The 22,417-nt window shown below is 48.3% G+C and overlaps 1 long non-coding RNA gene across 1 annotated transcript in view; it reads right to left on the reverse strand.

Moving 5' to 3' along the window:
- The window catches only part of LOC145543771 (uncharacterized), a 41,663-nt gene that overhangs the window by 16,403 nt on the left and 2,843 nt on the right, over positions 1-22,417 (reverse strand). Inside the window, exon 2 of the long non-coding RNA XR_014081037.1 lies at positions 14,022-14,342. This is a non-coding gene — a long non-coding RNA (uncharacterized LOC145543771). The remainder of the gene's footprint in view (positions 1-14,021; positions 14,343-22,417) is intronic.

Raw genomic sequence — 22,417 nt, forward strand, 5'->3', positions numbered from 1 at the left:
TTATAATGGGTATAATGGTAGCACTCACCTCATGACTTTGTTATGCAGATTAGAAATTCCAGTCCCAAAGAAAGGCAATGCCAAAGAATGCTCAAACTACCGCATAATTGCCCTCATCTCACACACTAGCAAAGTAATGCTCAAAATTCTACAAGCCAGGCTTCAGCAATACGTGAACCGTGAACTTCCAGATGTTCAAGCTGGATTTAGAAATGGCAGAGGAACCAGAGATCAAATTGCCAACATCCACTGGATCATAGAAAAAGCAAGAGAGTTCCAGAAAAACATCTATTTCTGCTTTATTGACTATACCAAAGCCTTTGTGTGGATCACAATAAATTGTGGAAAATTCTTAAAGAGATGGAAATACCAGACCACCTGACCTGCCTCTTGAGAAATCTGTATGCAGGTCAGGAAGCAGTAGTTAGAACTGGACATGGAACAACAGACTGGTTCCAAATAGGAAAACGAGTATGTCAAGGCTGTATTTTGTCACCCTGCTTATTTAACTTATATGCAGAGTACATCATGAGAAATGCTGGGCTGGAGGAAACACAAGCTGGAATCAAGATTGCCGGGAGAAATATCAATAACCTCAGATACGCACATGACACCACCCTTATGGCAGAAAATGAAGAAGAACTAAAGAGCCTCTTGATGAAAGTGAAAGAGGAGAGTGAAAAAGTTGGCTTAAATCTCAACATTCAGAAAACTAAGATCATGGCATCTGGTCCCATCACTTCATGGGAAATAGATGGGGAAACAGTGGAAACAGTGGCTGACTTTATTTTTGGGGGCTCCAAAATCACTGCAGGTGGTAACTGCAGCCATGAAATTCAGTTCAGTTCAGTTCAGTTCAGTCGCTCAGTCGTGTCCGACTCTTTGCGACCCCATGAATTGCAGCACGCCAGGCCTCTCTGTCCATCACCAACTCCCGGAGTCTACCCAAACCCATGTCCACCGAGTCGGTGATGCCATCCAACCATCTCATCATCTGTCGTCCCCTTCTCCTCCCGCCCCCAATCCTACCCAGCATTAGGGTCTTTTCCAATGAGTCAACCCTTCGCATGAGGTGGCCAAAGTATTGGAGTTTCAGCTTCAACATCAGCCCTTCCAATGAACACCCAGGACTGATCTCTTTTAGGATGGATTGATTGGATCTCCTTGCAGTCCAAGGGACTCTCAAGAGTCTTCTCCAACACCACAGTTCAAAAGCATCAATTCTGCAGCGCTCAGCTTTCTTCACCGTCCAACTCTCACATCCATACATGACCACTGGAAAAACCATAGCCTTGACTAGACGGACTTTTGTTGGCAAAGTAATGTCTCTGCTTTTAAATATGCTATCTAGGTTGGCCATAACCTTCCTTCCAAGGAGTAAGTGTCTTTTAATTTCATGGCTGCAATCACCATCTGCAGTGATTTTGGAACCCAAAAAAATAAAGTCTGACACTGTTTCCACTGTTTCCCCATCTATTTCCCATGAAGTGATGGGACCAGATGCCATGATCTTAGTTTTCTGAACGTTGAGCTTTAAGCCAACTTTTTCACTCTCCTCTTTCACTTTCATCAAGAGGCTCTTCAGTTCTTCTTCACTTTCTGCCATAAGGGTGGTGTCATCTGCATATCTGAGGTTATTGATATTTGTCCCGGCAATCTTGATTCCAGCTTGTGTTTCTTCCAGCCCAGCGTTTCTCATGATGTACTCTGCATAGAAGTTAAATAAGCAGGGTGACAATATACAGCCTTGACGGACTCCTTTTCTTATTTGGAACCAGTCTGTTGTTCCATGTCCAGTTCTAACTGTTGCTTCCTGACCTGCATACAGGTTTCTCAAGAGACAGGTCAGATGGCCTGGTATTCCCATCTCTTTCAGAATTTTCCACAGTTTATTGTGATCCACACAGTCAAAGGCTTTGGCATAGTCAATAAAGCAGAAATAGATGTTTTTCTGGAACTCTCTTGCTTTTTCGATGATCCAGCAGATATTGGCAATTTGATCTCTGGTTCCTCTGCCTTTTCTAAAACCAGCTTGAACATCTGGAAGTTCACGGTTCACGTATTGCTGAAGCCTGGCTTGGAGAATTTTGAGCATTACTTTACTAGCATGTGAGATGAGGGCAATTGTGCAGTAGTTTGAGCATTCTTTGGCATTGCCTTTCTTTGCGATTGGAACGAAGACTGACCTCTTCCAGTCCTGTGGCCACTGCTGAGTTTTCCAAATTTGCTGGCATATCGAGTGCAGGACTTTCACAGCATCACCTTTGAGGATTTGAAATAGCTCAACTGGAATTCCATCACCTCCACTAGCTTTGTTTGTAGTGATGCTTTCTAAGGCCCATTTGACTTCACATTCCAGGATGTCTGGCTCTAGGTGAGGGATCACACCATCGTGATTATCTGGGTCGTGAAGATCTTTTTTGTACAGTTCTTCGGTATATTCTTGCCACCTCTTCTTAATATCTTCGGCTTCTGTTAGGTCCATACCATTTCTGTCCTTTATCGAGCCCATCTTTGCATGAAATGTTCCTTTGGTATCTCTAATTTTCTTGAAGAGATCTCTAGTCTTTCCCAATCTGTTGTTTTCCTCTATTTCTTTGCACTGATCGCTGAGGAAGGCTTTCTTATCTCTCCTTGCTATTCTTTGGAACTCTGCATTCAGATGGGAATATCTTTCCTTTTCTCCTTTGCTTTTCGCTTCTCTTCTCTTCCAAGCTATCTGTAAGGCCTCCTCAGACAGCCATTTTGCTTTTTTGCATTTCTTTTCCATGGGGATTTTTTTGATCCCTGTCTCCTGTACAATGTCACGAACCTCTGTCCATAGTTCATCAGGCACTCTGTCTATCAGGTCTAGACCCTTAAATCTATTTGTCACTTCCACGGTATACTCATAAGGGATTTGATCTAGGTCATACCTGAATGGTCTAGTGGTTTTCCCTACTTTCTTCAATTTAAGTCTGAATTTGGCAATAAGCAGTTCATAATCTGAGCCACAGTCAGCTCCTGGTCTTGTTTTTGCTGACTGTATAGAGCTTCTCCATCTTTGGCTGCAAAGAATATAATCAATCTGATTTCAGTGTTGACCATCTGGTGATGTCCACGTGTAGGGTCTTCTCTTGTTTTGTTGGAATAGGGTGTTTGCTATTACCAGTGCATTCTCGTGGCAAAACTCTATTAGCCTTTGCCCTGCTTCATTCTGTACTCCAAGGCCAAACGTGCCTGTTACGCCAGGTGTTTCTTGACTTCCTACTTTTGCATTCCAGTCCCCTATAATGAAAAGGACATCTTTTTTCGGTGTTAGTTCTAGAAGGTCTTGTAGGTCTTCATAGAATCGTTCAACTTCAGCTTCTTCGGCATTACTGGTTGGGGCATAGACTTGGATTACCATGATATTGAATGATTTGCCTTGGAAACGAACAGAGATCATTCTATCTGAAGCACTGATGAATTGGTACTTTTGAACTGTGGTGTTGGAGAAGACTCTTGAGAGTCCCTTGGACTGCAAGGAGATCCAACCAGTCCATCCTAAAGGAGATCAGTCATGGGTGTTCATTGGAAGGACTGATGTTGAAACTGAAACTCCAATACTTTGGCCACCTGATGCGAAGAGCTGACTCATTGGAAAAGACCCTGATGCTGGGAAAGATTGAAGGCGGGAGGAGAAGGGGACGACAGAGAATGAGATGGTTGGATGGCATCACTGACTCAATGGACATGAGTTTGGGTAAACTCCTGGAGTTGGTGATGGACAGGGAGGCCTAGCATGCTGCAGTTCATGGGGTCGCAAAGAGTCGGACATGACTGAGTGACTGAACTGAACTGAACTGAACTGAGCATGGGTGAAATGACTACTGTTATTACTGTTGTTTTCAGTCTTACCAAGTCCTGGGGTTAGAGCTGGGATCGGGGGGAGGCTGCTCAGATTCTGCCCACCCAGTCACACACTGGCTAGACTCCTGCTCCTTCTGCCTGTGTAGACAGCAGTTATTTTATGACCATCAGTCCAGCCTTTCTCACCATCCTTGCTTTATAATTTACGAAGTGGGTTCATTCATTCATTCAACATTTACTGAGTGCCTCCTGTATAAACCAGCACAGTGCTGGACTCTGGACATCTCCTAATGAATGAGACAGACACTGTCCCTGAACCTAAAGCCCTGATAGAGAGTGAGAAATCACACATAAAAACATAGTTAGAAATTGGGTTAATGGCTAGGAGAGAATGCTACAAGGAGTCAGGGGGGAAAATGATAAGAGGCCCCAATTTGATCTCAACAGACCTGCCCAGCAGTGGCCAAGGATGTTTCACTCCTGCTGTCCCCCGATGGAGACCCTAAATCTCAACATAAGGCAGGCTCTTGCCAAAGGGCACTGGTAAGGTGGGGTGAAGGAACCAGGAAGCCAGGAAGCCAGCGTATCCAGCTGGCCCTGGTTCTTTCCATTCTGGACACACCGGCCTCCTTGTTTCTCAAGTTTATGGGCACATTCCTGCCTCAGGGCCCCTTGCATTTGCAGTTCCCTCTCCTGGAATGTTCCATGCCCCCAGGTTTCTGTGGCTTCCTCTCGCACTCCACACAAGCCTCCATTCAAATGCTAGCATCTCAAAACAACATCTTCTGGGACTTCCTGGTGGTCCAGTGGCAAGACTGCACGCTCCCAAAGCAGGGGGGCCGGGTTTCAATCCCTGGCCAGAGAACTAGATCCCACAAGCGGCAACTAAGACCTGTCACAGTCAGATAAAGTAAATAAAAATATATACATAAAAATACACCTATTTTTTAAAGAGCATCTTCCTTCCTTCTATCCCTTATCGCTTTCTTTCAGGACACAAGTTATAGGGACTTCCCTGGCAGTCCAGGGGTTGAGACTTTGCCTTCCAACGCACGGGGTGTGGGTTCAACACCTGGTCAAGCAGCCAAGGTCCCACATGCCTCATGGCCAAAAAACCAAAACATAAAACAGAAGCAATATTACAACAAATTCAATAAAGACTTAAAAAAAAAAATGGTCCACACTAAAAAAAAAAAAAAATCTTGAAAAAAAGAACACTGGTCACCACCTCAAGTGTTACCATCTGTCTCCCGTCTAGAGTGGGGACTTTGCCTCCTGTTCACTACGAACCAGAGCCTGGTACGTTGCTGTTGATCGGTCGCTCAGTTGTGTCTGACTCTTTGCAACCCCATGGACTATAGCACGCTAGGCTTCCCTGTCCTTCACTATCTCCCGGAGTTTTCTCAAGCTCATTTCCATTGAATTGGTGATGCCATCCAACCATCTCATCCTCTGTCATCACCTTCTCCTCCTGCCTTTAATCTTTGCCAGCATCAGGGTCTTTTCCAGTGAGTCAGCTCTTTGTATCAGGTGGCCAAAGTACTGGAGCTTCAGCTTCAGCATCAGTCCTTTCAGTGAATAATCAGGGTGATTTCCTTTAGGATTGACAAGTATTGACAAGTTTGATCTCCTTGCTGTCCAAGGGGCTCTCAAGAGTCTTCTCCAACACCACAGTTCAAAGGCATCGATTCTTTGGCACTCAGCCTGGTATATAGGAAGTATTGAACAAATGAATGAAAACAGATACAAAGTGGGATGAGGGCTATGAATGAGAAATACAGGAAGTCTACGGATGAGGGAACAGGAGGCCTAATCTAATTGGTTGCTGGGAGTCAGAAATGGTTTCCCCGGGGAGCTGGGGCAGAGTTAGACTGATGCAACAGGGTCAGACCCCTGAGACTCCCTGGTGACCAGTCACTGAACCCAGGCTGCCCCAGGGAGGGGACAGAATCATGTACTAGGTGGCTTCTGGGGGAACGAGTACCTGAGTCTTGAGGCGGGGTCTGGGTGATGCACCCCAGCACCCGTGAGCAGCCCCTGCACAAGACCATCCAGAGTCACCCTCCTCATCTCAGCTTAACTGTGGAAAATCCAGACTTTCTACAAACCTCTTCCCATGCCCATAATTGTGGGAACTTCAGGAGAGTTTGTACGTGTCCAGGAACCCACCATGGTCAGGCCCAGCTCTGGGAGCTCCCCACCCGGTATGCATGCAGTAAGTGCTCACTCACTGTTAGACGATGGGGATAGACTGTGGAGGGAGGAGAAGGGGGCACATCGAGGGAGACTCTGAGCTTCCCTGCTGATCTGGGCCCCTGGCTAAGATGGAGGCTGAATCTGGGGAGGGAAGATGTAGTGGGTTTGGGACACTCGGAGGCCCTGGTGTGACTGAGATGGCCAGGCCCTGAAGTGTGGTGCCAGTTCCCCAGGGAGCCCCACCACGAAGGGGTAAGAGGGAGGAAAGGCCAAGAGGGCTGTGGGGCGGGGGCGGGGGTGAGCCTGGGCTGAATGGGATCTCGGAATCCAGGGAGCAGGAAACATGTCAGACATCCAGAGGGCAGGAGGGAGGGGGACCGAGAAGAGGGGGTGCAGAGGATGCGGCAGGTCCTGGCGGAGGTGCACGGGAGCTTGGGAGGGGGCTTGAGGAGGGGCCAGGAGCTCATGAGGGCCTGTGAGCTCCCTGGTGCAATCGTGGGGGGCGTGGGGGAGCAAATCTCCCTGGAGAGCAGCCCACGGAGGGGAGGGGGGCTGCTCCAGAGCTCCCCCCACCCGTGTGCCCAGAGGCCCCACTCCCACCCAGCCCACTGATGAGAGCCCAGGGTTAAGGGGTCCCCGCTACGAGGTGTCCCAGTCCAGGAAGCTCCTCCCTGGAAAATGCTGCCTTGGCCCAAATTCGAATCTGACAACAGGAAAGACTTCCTGGCTGGGAGGTTTGGGAGGCCCTGGACAGGGTGAATGGCGGCATGTCTGTCCTGACGAGAGACTGGGCATGGTGACTTCCAGGGGCCCCTTTCCAGTTGCTGGATGAAAAGAGCAGCGTCTTCCCCAATCTGGATGGGACAGATGGGGGGCTTTCTAGAAGAAGGGAGAAGCACTTGCTGCCAGAAAGCATCAGATCAGAGTCAAGAGCTTGGATCTGAGCGGGACTCCCTCGGCTGAAATCTCAGCTCCATCCCTAACTAGCTGTGTAACCTTGGACAAGCTACTTGACCTCTCTGTACCTCCGTTTCCTAGTCTGTAAAAAGGAAACAATAGTAGTACCTCTCTCCTAGGGCTCTTAGGAAGTTTCAACTAACAAACTGAAATTTGTCAGGTCTCAAAATGATGCCTGACACCAAGTGTTTGAAGAAAGAAGTAAAAGATATTAGTAACTTCCATTTGAGAGCCTCCTCGGTGCTAAGCAAAGTTGTGCCAGGTGTTTCATTTACATTACCTCTAATGCCCACATTCCTCTATAAGCTAGGCCTTGTCATTCCCCTTTTACAGATAAATAAACTGAGACCCAGAAAGGTGAAGTCACTTGCTTAAGCTGAACTAGACTAACTTGACCAGCACTCCTAACTACCATGCTGTTTTTCTCCACTACAACAGCAGAGAGACGGACTAAATGGCCTCCGAGAGGCCTGTCGTGGACCCTCACACCCACACTCACAGCACAGACCCCTCCAGTATATAAAGCATTCCTGGCCTCATGGAAGACTGGAAAGATTTTCTACTTTGAGGATAACTAATAACTCAGAGCACAACCATCTCATTAAGCAATTATTCTGGGAGCGCCAAGGCGAGGAAGTGACCTCACTGGCCACTCAACACCACCCTGCTGCTGGGGATGGAGGTAATGGGGATAATCATGGCAATGGTGGTAGTGACATTGACGATGACGTTGTTGAGTGATGGAAAAGGTGACAGCTGTCAGATCTTGATGCTGGTGGAGGAGGTGACAGGGCAGGTAATTGACTTGATGATGGTTAAGGAGATGGTTCCCTTACTCAGGTGTCTGCCAGCCAAGGGCTGACAGGTGATTGGGCTGGGGATGTCCCCTCTGGTTTCAAAGATGTGCAAATGAGGTTTACAATATAATGTTTGGTTCTCAACCTTGTGCTGTCTGAATAAAGCTGTTTATTTTGGGCGGAATAAAAAACAGATCATAGCATTGGTGGAGAGGTGACAGTGGTAGTGATGATTAATGGGGTAGATCCTGCGGTGGGAGTCTCTCAACTTCCATCCAGCCCTCCTAGACGGGGAGGGTAGAAAGTTAACAACTGCATTTCCCTCCCTTGCAGCACTGACTTGTGGAACAGGCTCCACCTATTAGATTCATTCCAGCACGATTTGGAAGGCTAACATGAGGCACAGTCCTGTCAGGGCTTCAGTTTTCTCGTCTATATAACAGGGATAATAATAGAACAGTGCCAGCCACATCATAAATACTATTTACAATTTGGTTGTGGTGGTGGTTCTTTGTTTTGTTTTGTTATTTTGTTTATTTATCCTTTTCATTTTGGCTGCACTGGGTCTGAGTTGTGGCACATGACTCTTCTCTAGTTACACTGCTCAGGGTTAGCTGTGGCATGCGGGATCTTAAGTTCCCAGACCAGGGATTGAACCCAGGCCCCCTGAATTGGGAGCGTGGAGTTTTATCCACTGGACCACCAGGGAAACCTGGTTTTGTTTTGATTTGATTTTTTTTTTTTTTTTTTTTTTTTGCTCCCTTTTGGCTGTTTCTGCCAACCCATAAGTTCACAGTAAGAGGAGGTTTTTCTGCAGCAGTGTTCTGGTATGGGGTCCAGCTTCCTGCTTGCCCAGAGACAGTGACAACTGTAACTGTGATGATAGTGACTTCTTACCTGCAGCTTCCTGATTCTTGGACTGAAGCTTTAGGGGAGTGTTCTTGAATTCACAGTGACTCTCTTGGTGGCTCAGTTCTATGTTATTCTGGGAAGCATTCTTAGAGGTGTGGCTCATCAACCTCTCCAACGGTTGTCCTGTATTAAATATCTTCCTGCTAAAAACACCAAGGTGAGGTTTCTGTTTTCTGCATTGAACACCGATAAATACAGTTTGAGAGTCTGAGGATGGTTAAAGCTGTTGATGCTTGAGGTCATAAGACATGGATGGTGATGGTGTCTGATGAAGATTATGGGGCTAAATTGATGAGTGTTTGATTTTGAGATTGATGGAAATGGTGATAATGACATCATTGAGTGGTGGAGGGAGGTGGCAACAAGAGTTGGGTGCAAGCAATAGAACCTGACTCTGGCTGACCTCTGAAGAAATGAAAGCTATGGGGGAGCTCCCAGAAGGGACAAAAAGCCCAGTAATCCAGGCTGAGATAAAGGGCAGGAAGCCAGGAAGTTATAGCATTGGATAAACCAGCCCCTCTGCAAGACACCCAGACAGAACTGTCACCATCATAAACCACACCAACCACCGCAACCAAAGGCCACCTTTCTGAGTGAATTCTAAACCCTCCTATATTTGCATCACTCACTCAAGATTCAAAGCTCTGGGCTGAGGCATCCACTTGGCCGAGCCCAGGTCATGTGCCCATGCCAGGGAGTGGGAGGAAGGGCCTGTGGACCCCTTAGCTTCAGCAGTAGGTTGTCCTTCAAGACTCATGTAGTGGGGCTTCCCCCTAAAGAGAAAGGGGGTTTGGCTGTAGGGCTGCCAAAACCCAACAAAAGTCTGGCGGTAAAAAATAAAATAAAAATTTCTTGAATTGCGAGAAAGAAAAAAAAGAAAGGAAGCCAGATGCTAACGATGACATGAAGCTGGGAGGAGATGCTGCCTTCTTTACTGAAACCAAACCCAAGTCAGAGGCCTCTGGACCTTTAACACTGGCCAGACTCAAAGCCCCTTGCAATCACTTACCTACTTCTGCTGCCACCACTACGGGTGCCCAGCGGGGCCCTAGTCTATCCTTCACATTATGGCCAAAGTCCGGATGGCACACTGCCCCTTGCGTTTACAGCCCAGCACAGAGCAGAAAGCAGGCCAGGTCACTCAAACAAGATGGCAGCAATGACCCAGGAAAATACAGAGGAAAGAAACACAGACATCTATTCACTTATTCCATGTCCTTTTATCGGGCACCAACCAGGTACCAGGTATGGCAGAGAATACGGTCCCTACCCCACGGAACTTATAATACAGTGGGAAGACAGTCAAACCAGTGACATGCAAGTAGATGAGGACACTGCAGACAGGAAACTCGAGGAGAATGAGATGGAGAACTGGGGAGCCTCTTGGGAGGTGGGGTATAGGAAGGATCCTGAACTAAAGCTGAAGCTGATGTGCAGAGACCTGGGGCGACTGTGAACTCCAAGACCCTGAGGCTGGAACACGCTTGCCGTGCTTGTGGGACAGACAGGTGGCCCATGTAGCCGGAGCAGAGAGAGCTGGGGTTGGAGGAGGTGATATTAAAATCACCCAGGGAGGGCCTCCCTGGTGATCCAGTGGTTGAGACTGAGCTTCCACTGCAGGGGGCACAGGTTCAATCCCTGGTCAGATCCCGCCTGCTATGGGGTACAGCCAATAAATAAATAAATAGGTCAGCCGGGGAAAAAATTAGCATTTTTTTTTTTCCTATCAGTGGAAGGCAACTAAGGGCCATCCTCTGATTAGAGGAATGAGTGGGGAAGAAGAAGATGGACCAGGTGCAGGAAGGGGTACAGGGTCAGTAGAGGTAAGGGCAGGGCTTCCCCCCATGTTGGGCTCCTGTTTCCTCAGTGAGATATGAGACTAGGTCATCACTGCACAGGGGAAGTAGGAGATGGCAGGACACGGGTCCATAAGGCCACGTCAGGCTTCCAGTGTCCTCGACAGAGCCACGATACAGCCCTGGGGAGGCCCTCATTCTCCCGGGCACCTCCTGGCAGTTCCCCTCGGGGAATGGAGGCATTCCCTTGACTGAGGTCAGGGTAGCAACCGAAGCCGCAACCATCACAAGTACGACATCAGTCAGGATCATCATCACCATCACCTTCACACCAACAGGCACAGGACAGGACAGGAAACCCTGGAGGGCATCCTAGCCCTGTGAGCTAGTGGGACCCCAGCCCCTACCTGCCTGTGGACACAGCGGTAGGACTGTCCCGGGACAGTGTGTTAAAGCTGGCTCTTCCTGCTAGCAAGACACAATGCTACGAATCTCTTCCTGATGCCACATGCAGTGACAACACATAGGTGGCTTGAAATCAAGACAGTGGAGGGCTTTTGGTTATTTTTCCTGGGTAGTCAGTGCCCAGCAATCCCTGAGGACAGAGGCCCTGACCTGCACCACTTGCCTCTGTAAACTCCAGAGGCTGGAGCACAGCCAGCACAAGGAGGGTCCAGAGTTCAGGTGCTCAGGTCGTCTGGTGGGAGGACATTGGGTGGAGGTGGGAGATCCCCACCCCTCAACACACACCTGATGGTGGACCGAGAGCCTGGGCATCACCGGAGCCTCTGCTCCAGCCCAGGAGCCTAAAGGAAGCCTGCAGATTCCCAGCTGGACTGCCTGACTCAACCTCTTGGGCTGAGTCTGTCCTGGGAGGGACCAAGGGGCTGCTTCTCCCTGCTACCTGATCCCAAGATGTGCCCTGACCTTGGTCATAAACTGGACCTGAGCCCGGTGACAAAGATCTCCACCCAGGCCCAGACAGCACCCCACCCTGGTTCTGGGTTGGGCTATGATGGGGCCACAGAAAACACACTCCCACCTCTATCAGTGCCTGACAATAGGCTCAGCCCTAAAATCATGTCAAAGCCCAGCCCTTGAGCCCAGAGGGGAGCGGGCCTGGCCAGGGGTTGGCTCAGCACCGTCCACCTCTGCAGTCAAGGCTTAAGATCCTGCTTGTGAAGCAAACAGTATGAAACAAAACCAAATTAAAACCCATCACCATCTCCTCCTTGTTTTAGTGACACATCTTCATCTTTGGAAACAAAGCCTAAAGGCAAATCATATTTTCTAAGACCTAAAGAAAGAAATAAAGTGAAGTCACTCAGTCATGTCTGACTCTTTGCGACCCCATGGGCTGTAGCCTACCAGGCTCCTCCATCCATGGAATTTTCCAGGCAAGAGTACTGCAGTGGGCTGCCATAGACCTAACTGTTCCCCATTCCTGTCAGGCTCTCTCTGTGACTTGGAGGATTCTTTCCCTAAACTCTCCATCCCCACTGTCCACAAACACAGGTCTGCAAGTCACCAGGAGGACAGGGAGTTGTAAAAACCCCAGGAACTTCATCTGAGAACCTAGGGGTGGAGGCCAGGCCTTACCTGGTGTATGGGCAAGATCATTCCTCTCTACAGCCTCAGTTTCCCCATCTGTAGAGTGACAGCTTCAGCTTTCCAGCTCTAATAGCCAAGGATCTTGGGACTGCCCTGGAAGTCCAGTGGCTAAGACTCTGCACTCCCAATGCAGGGACCCCGGGTTTGATCCCTGGCCAGAGAACTAAATCGCACCTGCCACAACTAAAAGGTTTCATGGGCCGCAACTAAGACCCATTGCAGCCAAATAAATAAACATAAATATTAAAAAAAAAAAAACACAGAAAAAACAAAGCCAAGGATCTTAATGGAAATTTAGGGCCCCAATTTCAAGGGTTGGAAGGGTTTTACTTCCTGGACAATTTAGACCCAAGAGATCCAGGAAACTTTTCCTAAAACATGTATGGGATGCTGGGTTCAAGTCCTGGGATGTCTTCTTAGTTGTTCTGATTCCTTGCTCTAGTAACTTGGCTTCTCTGAACCTCAGTTTTCTCATCTGTCAAATGGCAGTAACACCAAGTTTCTGAGGATCAAATGAGATGGAAGCAAGAAAATTGCTTTGGGACTTCCCTGGTGACTCAGTGGATAAGAATCTGTCTGCCAATGCAAGAAACATGGGTTCGATCCCTGGTCTGGGAAGATTCCACATGCTGAGGAGCCACTGAGCCCATGCGCCACAACTACTGAGCCCAAATGCTGCAGCTACCAAAGCCCACGTGCCTAGAGCCTGTGCTCCACAATAGAAGTCCACACACAGCAACATGAGAATAGCCCCCACTCTCTGCAACTAGAGAAAGCACCCGTGCAGCAACCAAGACCTAGCACAGTCAAAAATAAATAAATAAAGCAGTGTGTCACTTAAAAAAAATATTAAAAAAAAAAAAGTGCTTTTAAGGTGTGGTGCAGTTGTCCTGGGAGGGAGGGGCATTTGGCATTCCTGTTGTCATGGGTGAATGCTTGGCCTTCCAGCAGAGCCCAGAAAGTGGATCAGTCTGGCCAGGCTCTCAGGTGGGAGACCTCCTCAGTCTCTCTGGAACCCACTCCACTGCCCAAAGCCGGCTCCAGCCCTGCATAAGCCAGCTGCCTGGCCTCCCTGCCTCCCCACCTTAGAGATGACAAATTTTCCTCACTGGCCAAGAAGGGACTGCAGGGTTCAGAACCGGACTGGCTTTGGGGATCCTCAGGTCCCGTCCCTTTATGGTGGCCCAGACAGGAAAAGGGCTTGCCTCGGGAGGCACACAGTAAGCCAGCAGCAAAGCTGGGCTTCAAACCCAGGCCTCTTCTTTCCTCTTCCCTGGCCCCTAAAATGGGGTCCTCTGGAATCCTTGCAGCAGCAAAGCCCCAGCTGGTGCCCCAAGTCAGCACCCTGGCCAGGTGGGGACTCTGGGAGAGAGGGCTGTCTAAAGCAGCCCTCCACAGTCATCACACCCTGCTGGGCTCCTGCCTCCTCCAGGAAGCCTTCTCTGATTGGCACCCACAAGGTTGGCAATGAGTTCCCTCCCACATACCTCCTTGGACAGAACACCGCTTAAAGGTGAAAGATGTCGCTTTGCCTGTCTGCTGGCCTCCGGACTGAGAGTTTCTCAGGATAGAGAACCTCTGGATTCATCTGGGCTCCCCATGACAGGGGTCTAGGCCAGACGGAGGGCAAAGGAAGGAGGGAGGAGCGGGAGACAGAGGGATGGGAGGGCGCTCGGGGTAAGAAGACCGTGCACTGGGATTTACTGGCCCAAGTTGCGCGCCGTCAGGACACAGGGTGGGGCGGACTGGATGTGGGAGTCAAAGACCCCGCCCCTTCAGACGTCAATTCCCGGGCCGCCCCGCCCTCCCCAGCGGCCAGAACCCCGCGGCGGGCTCCTCCCGTGGGAATTGCTGTCTCGGCAGCGGGCACCCAGCTACGTGGGTGCCAGGAATGAGGCTTGGCGGCAGGGCGGGCGCTTACCTGGGTAGCGTTTGTTCCGGGCCGTCTCGACGGGGCTGCACCTTGCTCGGGACTGGGGAGGAGGCGGCTCTGGGCGGAGGCTTCGCTGGGAAGGCGGGTGCAATGCGCGGGCCCAGGGAACCGAAGGCATTTCTTCTGCCGCCAGCGCGCCCGCGGAGCAGCGGCTGGGCAGCACCTGGGAGCTGTTTAGAGCTGCAGGTTCTCAGGTCCTTCCCCAGACCTGCTGTTCAGAATCTGCACTTTAACAAGATCTCCGGTTAACTCCTATGCACATTTCCTTTTGAGAAGCCCTGTTTTGCAAGTGTCGGCCGGCCTGTGTATCTACAAGGCAAATAAATAAATGTCTATACATTTCCAGTTAATACAATAAATAACTCACGGGTGTACTGCATGGTGACTAAAAATAATAATGCTGTATGGTAATTCAAAAGTTTCTGCGAGTGGATCTTACAAGTTCTCAACACAAGAAAAAAAATGTAACTAGATGTTAGCTAGATATTGTGGGAATCATTTCAGTGTATACAAATATCAAATCATGTTATACATCTGAAACTTAAATGTTTTATGTCAATTATATAGCAACTAATAATTAAATGATGAGGGGGAAAAAACCCATGAACTTCTTTTCATTTCTTCTTTATGTGTCAGTTAGGGCATTACCTTGATTTTTTTTTTTTAACAAAAATAGGAGTATGTGAATAGGATATTTTATCTGTGAATTCCATTCCATTACAGGAAAGCAATATTGCCAGAAGTGAAAGTCACACAGTCGTGTCTGACTCTGTGACCCCATGGACTGTAGCCTGCCAGGCTCCTCTGTCCATGGACTTCTCCCGGCCAGAGTACTGGAGTGGATAGCCAGTCCCTTGTCCAGGGGATCTTCCCAGCCTAGGGATCGAATCCAGGTCTCCCGCACTGCAGGAGGATTCTTTACCATCTGAACCACCAGGGAAGCCCAATATTGCCAGAAACTTATTATAAAAGAGGGTGTGGGGTCTGCCGGGGCTGGAAACCCACCGATGAATACCCACTCCTATTTTTAGTCTGCAGTGTCAGCCCCAAGGAGACAGAAATGGGAGTAGGCAGGCCTTGAACCTGAGGACCTTAACTTCTGGCGGGGTAGATGAGACAGATATATATTGCTGCCTCCCGAACCTCAGTTTCCTCACCCGTGAAATGGGCATAAAGTCATCAGTCAAGGATTCCCAGGTAGCACTAGTGGTAAAGAATTCACCTGCCAGTGCAGGAGACATAAGAAATATGGATTTGGTCCCTGGGTCGGGAAGATGCCCTAGATTAGGAAATGGTAATCCACTTCAGTATTCTTGCCTGGAGAATCCCATGGACAGAGGAGCCTAGCAGGCTACAGTCCATGGGGTCACCAAGAGTCGGACACAACTGAAGTGACTAAGCACAATCATTAGTCATGTCTGCCTGCCTCCCCAAGGGGCTGGACAGGCTCAAATGAGCTTGGGGACAAGGAGGGGCTTTGTGAGCTGCCTGATACCTGAGGGATGTGAGGCCTGAGAGTGCCCTGCTCACAGCTATCTTCTGGTGTGTATCCCGGTCCTTCAGGGTCCAGCCCTCAGGCTCTTCTTTTGCTCCCAGAGCCTCCTCTGCCTCTGTTGTCTCACTCTCTCTTCTGCCTTCCTCCTCACCCCCACTTTCAAAAAACCCACACCTGTCTGAACCTTGCTCCAAATTAGAACTCTTTCTACGGAGAGCCAGCATGCACTGAGTGCTGACTACAAGCCAGGATCCCTCCTGCACTGGATCTTTTATGCCAGTCCAGAGACCTGGTCATAATACCCCACTGAGCAGATGAGGTATTACTCACTTCATATATTCTGATGGGACTTCTGGTCCCATCACTTCATGGCAAATAGATGGGGAAACAATGGAAACAGTGAGAGACTTTATTTTCTTGGGCTCCAAAATCATTGCAGATGGTGACTGCAGCCATGAAATTAGAAGATGCTTACTCCTTGGAAGAAAAACTATGGCCAACCTAGGCAGCATATTAAAAAGCAGAGACATTACTTTGATGAAAAAATGTCTGTCTAGTCAAAGCTATGGTTTTTCCAGTAGTCATGTATGGGTGTGAGAGTTGGACTATAAAGAAAGCTGAGCGCCGAAGAATTGATGCTTTTGAACTGTGGTGTTGGAGAAGACTCTTGAGAGTCCCTTGGACTGCAAGGAGATCCAACCAGTCCATCCTAAAGGAGATCAGTCCTGGGTGTTCACTGGAAGGACTGATGCTGAAGCTGAAACTCCAATACTTTGGCCACCTGATGCGAAGAACTGACTCGTTGGAAAAGACCCTGATGCTGGGAAAGATTGAAGGCAGGAGGAGAAGGGGACAACAGAGGATGAGATGCTTGGATGGCATCACCAACTCGATGGACATGAGTTTGAGCAAGCTGGTAATAGACAGGGAGGCCTGGCATGCTGCAGTCCACGGGGTTGCAAAGAGTTAGACATGACTGAGCAACTGAACTGAACTGAACTGAACCGAACCGAGGAGATGAGAAAACTGAGGCTCAGCAAAAGGGAGTGGTTTGCACCCAGAGCACACAGCCAATAAGAGGCCAAGCTGGAACAGGAGCTCAAGCTTTTGACTTCTCCGAAACTGGGCTTCCTTGGCTGGAAAACAGAAACAGATTTTCCGTGACCTTGAGGAGGACTCCATTCAAAGGCCCACCTCAGAGATCTGCCTGAAGCTACACTGCACCATGCCCTGGTTCTAGAAGAGTGCTTTTTTCCTCCTTCCCTCAAGCATCCCTCATTTGTCCCATGAATATTTATAGACTCCAGGAGCTGGGATACCCAGAAAACAAACTCTCTGCCCTCCTGTCTCTTCTGTTCCAACAGACAAAGAGGCACCAAATACACAGGTAGACACACAGCATGATGTGTAGATGGTGCTGGGTGCTATGGAAACAATAAAGCAGAGGAGAGAGCGGGGAGGGAAGGTTGCCATTTATTATTTTTTAAGTTTTAAAAAAATTTCATCTACTTTTGGCTGTGCTGGGCCTTCATTGCTGCACCTGGGCTTTCTCTAGTGTGGCAAGCGGGGGCTACTGTCTAGTTGCAGTGCAGGAGCTTCTCATCGCAGTGGGATCTTCACAACCAAGGATTGAACCCCATGTCCCCTGCATTGGCAGGCAGATTATTAACCACTGGACCACCAGGGAAGTCCCAAGGTTGCCATTCTAATTGGGTCGTTAGAGAGGCCTCATGGAGAAAAAGACCTGGAAGAACTGGGAAGAAGCCATGTGGCTAAGAGGGAACAAGTGTGTAGGGCAGATGAAAGCAATTACAAAGGCTCTGAGGTGGGAGAGCTCTGGCTTCAAGAAGATCAGTGTACCCCCAACAGATGATGGAGGGCAGAGGGGGAGGAGATGGGGGTGGGGTGTCCCATGGAGCCTTGTGCGAAGTGGAAGGACTCTGGCTTTTACCCCAAGTGAGACGGAGGCATTAAAACACATGATCTGACTTATGTTTGAAAAAGATCACTCTGGCTGCTGCGTTGAAACCACAGTCAGTGACAAGTGCAATAGCAGGAGGGGCCAGCAGGGAGGCTCCAATAATCCAGGAGCGGGGGCGATGGCTACAGAGGTGGCAGCAAGCTGGGTGAGGGGCGAGATGGGGTCAGAGTCTGACCCATATTTTGAAGGTAGAACCCACAGGACTTGCTGACCCATTAGATGTGGGATGGGAGAGGAAAAAAAAGAATATGAAATGGCTTCAGATGTTCAGCCCAAGAACTGGAAGTTGCCATTTGTTGTGGGAGGAGCAATTCAATTCAACAATTCAGTTTTTGACGTGCAAAATTTGAGGAACATAAAGAGACACGGAGAGATGTTGTATAAAATTAAACAAATGACTATAGAGGTCAGAAGAGAGCTCTGGGCTGGAATGTATAAGCCTGGGGCCTACCAGCACAGAAATGGTATTTAAGGCGTGAAACTGAATGAGATCACCAAGGGAGTGAGTGTAGACAAAAAAAGCTAAGAGGACCAGGGAATGAGTCCTGGGCACTTCATTGTTTAGTGGTTGAGGGGATGAGGAGGAAACCACAAAACAGTAGTCAGTGAAACAGAAAACTCAGGACAGTAAGATCTCTTAAAAGCCAAGTGAAGAAAGTGTTTCAAAGAGGAGGGAATGACTAGCTGTGTCACATGCAATTTATAGATCTAGGAAAATACGAGGCTTAAGAATTGACAGGACTTCCTGGGTGGTCCATTGGTTAAGAATCTGCCTGTCAATGCAAGGGACACAGGTTCAACACCTGATCTGGGAAGATTCCATATGCCGCAGAGCAACAAAAACCCATGCACCACAACTACTAAGCCCGAGTGCCTAGAGCCTTTATATGTGAGAAGTATATGTTAGTTGAATTATATCTGGATAAAGCTATTTTCGAAAAAACTTGATGATTGGATTTACCAATGTGAAGGTGACAAGTGACCTCGACAAAAGCAGTTTTGCTCTAGTGGTGGGGACAATAGCCTGACTCAGGTGTGTTCAAAAGAGAACAGAACAAAAGCCTGACTCAGGTGTGTTCAAAAGAGAACAGAACAAGTGATGGCAGCAAGTATGAACATTTTCAAGGAGTTTTACTATACAGATGGTGCTCTACTTACAGTGGTTCGATTTATAATGGTTCAACTTATAATGGTTCGACGTACAATTTTTCAACTTTGAAAGTGAAAGTGAAGCCGCTCAGTCATGTCCGACTCTTTGTGACCCCATGGACTGTAGACTACCAGGCTTCTCCGTCCATGGGATTTTCCAGGTAAGAATACTAGAGTGGGTTGCCATTTCCTTCTCAGGGGATCTTCCTGACCAAGGATCGAGCCCAGGTCTCCCGCATTGCAGGCAGGCGCTTTACCCTCTTAGCCATCTTACGGTGGTACAAAAGCAATACTCACTCAGTAGGAAATATACTTGAATTTTGATCTTCTCCTAAGCTAGTGATATTCAACCCAGTACTCTCTCAAGATGCATCTCAAGTGGCAACAAGCTGCAGCCCCCAGTGAACCACCCTATCACATCACATGGAGGGGAAACAACCAATACACTTAAGCCATTCTTTCACTTTAAGTACAGGATTCAATACATTACACGAGATAGGGGACTTCCCTGGCAGTGCAGTGGTTAAGATTCTGCACCTCCAATGCAGGGGGTATGAGTTCGATCCCTGGTTGGGGAACTAAGATTCTACATACTGTGTGCAGAGCAGCCAAAAAAATTTTTTAAACAATTACATGAGATATTCATCTATTAAATAGGCTTTGTATTAGATGCTTTTGCCTAACTGCAGGCTAATGCTAGTGTTCTGAGCACATTTAAGGTAGGCTAGGCTAAGCTATGATGTTTAGCACATTACATGTATTAAATGCATTTTCAACTTAGGATATTTTCAGATTACCATGGGTTTATGGAATGTAACTCCCTCATAAGTCAAGGAAGATCTGTATAGAGAAATAGGATAGAGAAGAGGCAGACGTGAGGTCAAGCGAGACTTCATGGTTTTGTTATGGGTTTTTTCTGAGATGCAAGAAGTTATGTTTCCCTGCTGATTGGAATGATCCAGGAGAGAGGGGGAAATGGCCCAAGTGAAGTCCTTGAGTGAGTGAGAGGCAGGGAATCCAGTGTGTGAGAGGAGGGGAAGCACAGAGGGGGGCAACTAGGGTTCATCCAAAGTAGCAGGAGGGAGCGACAAAATTCAGCACAGACTCAGGGTTTGGGTAGAAGAGGTGTTGAGAGTTTGCGGGAACTGTCCTTTGATCACTTCTGTTTTCTCAGTGACGTAGGAAGCAAGGTCAAGAGCTGAGGGAGAGTTGGGGGAAGAGCTACCAGGGACTGAGGAGAAGTAAGACATTGTTTATAGGGGGACTTGCCTGATGGTCCAGTGGTTAAGAATCTGCTTTGCAGTGTAGGGGATATGGGTTCAAGCCTTGGTCAAGTAACTAAGATCAGGGGAAACTAAGCCCACGTGCTACAACTACTGAAGCCCACTCACCACAGCCAAGACCCAGTGCAACCAAATCAATACATAATTCTGCTTAAAAAAAAAGAAAGAAATTGTCTATAGGAGTGTGAGAGAGTGACCAGGCTGGGTCATAGGGTAGGATTTCAAGACAGGGCTAAGGGGCCCCTGGAGGAGAGCGAGGCTGACATTAAAGTGAAACCAATCATCACAGCTGTGTGTCTTTCTCCAACTTCTGTCAACTGTGTGGGTGCAAGTGCAGGGTTGTGGTTTTGGATTAACCAGGGTGTGGTTTTGCCAGGTGAGTGCAATTTAATACGAAAGGAGCAAGGGGGTTGAGGGCGTATGCAAGGAAGTCATTATAATGACGGTCCATGGAATCTAAGCTGGTGAAGGAGGAAAGTCAGGACATGAGGGAGGTGAGGAGCAGTAGGGGGAAAGGTGGGAAGATCAATGGACTGAAGGTCCTGGTGGGTCTGGAATCGATGGAGTCGGGGTTCCAGAGGGAGTGAGCAGAAAAGACAGGAGGTGGTGTCAGGAGGATGGGATACTTGATAATGAAATTACACAGGGTAGGGGCACAATTATGAGTAATAACAAGGTCTGGGAAATTATCTTGGCCATGAGGGGCTGAGGCAGGGTGGAGGACAAGAACCATGGGAGGAGGGAATGGGTGTTCTCCGTAGGGGAGGGTCATCTGTGTGTCACTGAACAAACCAATTCATCCTCAGAGGCAGGGCCCTGGGTAGCACATGGGCTTGGGATTCAGCCAGACCTGAGTATGAAGCCCCTCTTGCCCACCCTCTCTCATGGGGGTCATACTCAAGTTAATCAGCTTCTCTGAGCCTCAGTTTTCTCTGATGCAAAGTGAGAGATCACTCCTGTGTCAAAAGATTATGTTCTGAAAATTGAATGAGCTGTGCAGAAAGTGCCTGGTGTGGTTTTAGGCACAGCGTGCACTGTAATGTGGGCGGATCCCAGGATGTTCCTGTCTTGAGTCTCAGAGCTGAGGAGGGGCCGATGTAGGGACCAAGACTCTCCCAGGACCCCTTCTCCTTTCCCATCGTCTCAGAGCATAGAAGGTGTGAGTGGAAGAGCCTGACTCTTATTTCTCTCCCATTTTACAGAATAGCAAACTGAGGCCCAGATAGGATAAATGACTTAGTATGTGTGTCACTGTGACTCAATTATCATACATAGTAAGTTCTCTTTTAAAATCAGTTGAAGTCAGGATTAAGACAGGAAATTTGTATGAGAGGGAAAGGCTTCTATATAAAATTTGAAAGACAGTTGGACTCTTCAGGATGTACTTTAGCCATCATTCCCCTCCATTCACTGGGACAATTAAAAGTTGATCTTGGTGAAAATGAAACCCTATGAGATTACCCCTGCTCTCTCTCCTCTTCCCGCATCCCCAAGTCACACCCCCACCCCAGCACTGACCTTGAGGTCCTGTGATTGGTCAAACATTGGACCAATTAGCTTTGGAAATAGAAGTGTCAACAAAACGGTGACTCAGAGCCCCTGAATTTGCCAATTGCTCCTCCTAGCCCAGACAGAAGGAAGGGGAGAGGAAAAGAGACCTCTTTAAGTTCTCTTCTTTAGAGAACTTAATTCCAGGGTACAGAGTGGGCGCAGCACCAGCCCACCCTCACAAGACCCTATCGTGAGTAGTTCCAGCCCTTACCAGTCTCCTTGGGGTAAATCCTATCTGCACCCCAGTTTCCACATCTACAAAGTGGGAAGAGAGTAAACAAAATGATTGTCAAAGAGCCTGTCAGCTCGAGTCTTCAGAGTTCTAGGAATATGTGGCTTGCCACCATCTCTGCTGCCCTGGCTGTCCAGGGACAAGCATGGGGAGACTGGGCAGAAGTGGATCCAGTAGACACAATGGAAATATCACTTCCTTAGGGAGGCTTTCCACGATTGCACCATCTGATAATGTATATGAATCTCTCTGGTTCTCTTCCCTCTCTTGTGGTATCTTTTTCACACTCACACATATGGTTACTCTCCCTCCCATGTCTCTGTTCTATTTTCTTCTTAACACTATTAGAAATGTCTCATTTATTTACTTACTTGACTATGATCTTACTACACTAGAATGACAATTCCAAGAAGGGCAGGGATCTTGCCTATCATACCCCAGGGCCTAGCTCAACACCTGGTACACAGGAGGTGCTTAATATGTCAAAGTTGGTTGATGAATGAATAAATAAGTGGATGAATGGATCCTGAGGGTGGTACCAGGGCTGTGCCAAGCATGACTGTGATCTGTGCCAACTCTTCTAAGAAGATCAGTTGGGCAATAGGACTTTGGAATCAGGAGACCTGGATTCAAGTCTCACACTGCCCATTAGTAGTTGTAGGACCTTAGGCATGTCACTTGACCTCTCTAAAT

This window comes from Giraffa tippelskirchi, chromosome 3 (genome assembly GCF_054371585.1).
Source record: "Giraffa tippelskirchi isolate mGirTip1 chromosome 3, T2T-mGirTip1v1.2.pri, whole genome shotgun sequence".
Taxonomy (NCBI): Eukaryota; Metazoa; Chordata; class Mammalia; order Artiodactyla; family Giraffidae; genus Giraffa; species Giraffa tippelskirchi.